This window comes from Triticum urartu, chromosome 2, assembly GCF_003073215.2.
Source record: "Triticum urartu cultivar G1812 chromosome 2, Tu2.1, whole genome shotgun sequence".
Lineage (NCBI taxonomy): Eukaryota > Viridiplantae > Streptophyta > Magnoliopsida > Poales > Poaceae > Triticum > Triticum urartu.
In genome coordinates this window covers 90,553,641-90,557,249 of record NC_053023.1, presented here as the reverse complement: position 1 = coordinate 90,557,249, position 3,609 = coordinate 90,553,641, and the positions used below count along the sequence as shown (strand labels likewise).

The window sequence follows — 3,609 nt, the reverse complement described above, 5'->3', positions numbered from 1 at the left end:
CCTCTGCACCGAGCTGCTGAAATGTTCTCTGTTGATATGATTGAGTTGCTCTTGCACCATGGCGCGTCGGCCAATTTGCGCACATCCGGTGCTTTAGTCATTGACAACCTACTCCCGGTCCATGTTGCGGTTGAGAACACTTGCCTGCACAAGTACCTGGAGAACGGTCTACATCCTAATCAAGAAAATATGGTTTACAGTCATGCAGATATCAACTATATCCTGAAGCTCATCCATATCCTCTGCCTACCGGAAATGGTTTGTTTCACATCCTTCCTTGCACAAATTACTTGTGTTGCAGCATAACTAAAAAAGTTTCATCTATCTCAAACCACTGATATAGCAATACCTGAGGGTATTACATTCTTACATCTGCACTTTTCAAAGACCAGTTCACTGTGTTGCTTTGTGTATGACATTATTTGGTTACTGATAAGCAACTTATGTTGCCATTAACTTTTCAAAATTAGCTTTCCTTTTAAACTGAGGTAATAATCACCGAGTCTTTCTTCCATGTTCGTTTTTTTTTTTTTGCAGAAGCTCTTCTTGGATACAACTAGGCTGCTAGCCAAACATACAGATAATTTGTTAGATGAGGTCTGCAAATACATAATTGATGGGAAGCTTATCCAGATGGTTGTTTTGCTCCTAGCAACTCAAGAGCAGATCCGTGGTGTATCTTCCAGCAAGAAAGACTGCAATAGTAAGCCAGATGGGTTTGCCATTATCACTAACTGTGTTGTGGGCAAAATTACCGCCATACAATTGGAGATGTGTCAAAAAGGAGTGGAACTGAAGCCACTAGAGGCGAAAAAGAAGCTTTTCGATATGACACTGACGCTTGTTCATGTAATTTCCCAAGCTGGCGAAGCTCTTGATTCTTACATTCGGGATCATGCCAAGGTATCAAACTGTTTGTACTTGCAGTTAAAACATCACCATCCTACTTTCTACTAAATATGTACATATCACTGCATTCATCTGATCGATATAAAAATGCTAGAAATTGCCGATATCAGGCCTATTTATGAGGACCTAACTGTTATCTAGCATTGTGGGATATGAAATGAGAACATTTGCTAGTTTGTTCCTCCTGATACTTTTATGATACTAGATGGCTAGATAAACTACGGTCACTCCCTAAAAGGCTAAAACAAGATATTGTTCAGAGAATAGATGTTCTTAAGGATAAATTTGAGGCAATATGTCTCACCCTTTTGAGCCTGCATGTTGTCTGCTGTCTTCAGTTCAAAAGCGTTAAATATCAACAGATTGCACTTTTTAGAAAAAAAAAGTAGCAAATTATATACATTCATATTTACTCCCTCCGTTCCTAAATATTTGTCTTTCTAGAGATTTCAACAAGTGACTACATACGGAGAAAAATGAGTGAATCTACACTCTAAAATATGTCTATATACATCCGTATGTGGTAGTCCATTTGAAATCTCTAAAAAGACAAATATTTAGGAATGGAGGGAGTATATGCTACTAGTTGCAAAATCAAGTAAATTTTATATTTGTAAACATTTCTTTGCATTTTTTTGCGTTTTTTAATCACCACATTCGTTAATAGGGATTATGTTCTAGACATTGATCTTCACTTTTTATGACCATATCTTAGTAAAACAAATATTAGGGTTAGGAATTTTTATGACAAATCCGATGGTACCATTTTCACCTTCGGGATACTCAAGTATTTACGAATGGAGGTAGTAATTGATTACTACGTGGTCCATCGCAGTTAATTCTTTTTATCATCTCTCGGTATTATTGGTTAAATTATGTTGCTCATTACACAGCCCTACAGCTATGTGGTTACCCGTATTCATACATACAGGAGTACTACCATGGTGAACTATGCTAGAAAATTGTTCCATTCAGAATTGCTTAAAAGGAGAAATCCAAATAGTATCCCAATCCAGAAAATTTGAGAAAGTTCCTATCCTGATTCAGGAAGACGGAAATTGCCGGTTGCTTCTTTTGTATGAGCTTCTTTGTAAACTTATTGGATTTTTAGTAAGAAATAAAATTTCTCGATGATTAATCACAGTGAAACTTTCCTTCTATGTATGTTTCTTTTGTGTTCTTTTTAATTTTGTATAGGAAGCAACAGTCAACTAATTTTCTGTAATAGGATCATGTTGGTTCCTTTATTGGATCCCTAACATTATCATTGTTGAAGCTCATATAATTTGCTTGATGTGCAGCTGGCCGCGTCATTCTATCAGGACCGGGCTCTAACATGGAAGGTGAGGAGAGTTCTGTTTTATCTTTTCACACTGTTCTGTTTTGTTCTATTTTTCTGACAGGAAAGAGAATGCAATTCTATTTCATTCATGATCTGATTTCTATTTTCACACTGTTCCGTTTTCACAAATTGCTTTTCTAAATATCATATGCTATGTCGAATGTCAATAGAATGAGCTACAATTGTGAATGCAGGTGCCCTATATCATTCCAGTGTCCCATGTGGAGGTCCTTGATCGTGTCTCATTGATATTGAAGGATTATGGTCTTTGTTCTGGAGAAGGCATAGATATTGGAAATCTGTACTGTTCTGCACACCTTTTCATTTCTTAGTTGACCATAATTTTGTATACGTATTGATGTTCTTCTGATTATTTCTATTTCTCGAAGCTGTCCCTATGAGAACGTGGTATCCACAGAAGAGCTGCCTCGCAGACTTGGTATGTGGGCGTGCATGCGCATGCTGTGTGTTGATTGAAGTGTTTATTTCAAAATTTGAGAATATGAAGCCTAATTTATTCTGTGATGGAAAACAGCACTGATGGCCAGGATTAAAGCAGACACGGATAAGCCTTGTTTGGAAAATGTAAAGGTGACTGAAATAATTATGGAAATCCCCCTGCCCCTGCCATGTTGCCTTTTTTCGCCATGATTTATTCCCAAACCCTTGTGTGCTATCGGGCGCGTAATAACGTTCTTATATTTATTTGAATGTTGGTTCAAGCGGACACAAAATTGGCATTTTTGCAAGCTCAACTGTTGTGTCCTGAGGACAGTTCTTATTGGCCCTTGCTATTTTCCAACACGCATGCTCTTCTTACCGTCTCCAAGCTTATTATCAGTAACCTAAACTATTTCTCATTTTTCATAGCGGTCCAACTTAACTTCTCAAGCGACTGTTGCTGCTGCTGGCTGGTTTTTGGGATTTCTAACATGTACATATTGCTTGACTTATGAGCCAGGCTAAAGGGAAGAAAGGACCTCGAGGATGGGAGCTCAAATTGGCAAGGAGAAGCTTCTTCCCATACTGGAGATCAGTGTTAACGTCCCAGTTTCATGTGAAGGAGGAGATCAATAGCTTGAACAAATCAACTAGACACGCATCGACATTCATGGGCAGAACCCCGCAATTAAAAGTTAACTATCAACCCAAAAGGCTGTTTTGCACAGCAGCATTGACGCTCTTGAAAGTGTTAAGGAATGCATGAGGAGCAAGGTATGCCATGAGTTCTGTTTTTCTAGTTCAAGTTTGTTAACGTGGGCAGTGCATCGATGGGAAGATTTTTCTTGATGAACCTTAGGACTGAACATGTGTTTGTAGGTTTAGTTTTGTCGATTGAACTTATCAAGGTTTGTGGG

The 3,609-nt window shown here is 38.2% G+C and overlaps 1 long non-coding RNA gene across 1 annotated transcript; it reads left to right on the top strand.

The window, feature by feature from the left end:
- Positions 1-704: 704 nt before the first annotated feature.
- Positions 705-2,488, top strand: LOC125541150. The gene is made up of 3 exons (XR_007297448.1): positions 705-903; positions 2,211-2,252; positions 2,446-2,488. It is a non-coding gene; the product is annotated as an uncharacterized LOC125541150 (long non-coding RNA).
- Positions 2,489-3,609: the final 1,121 nt, after the last annotated feature.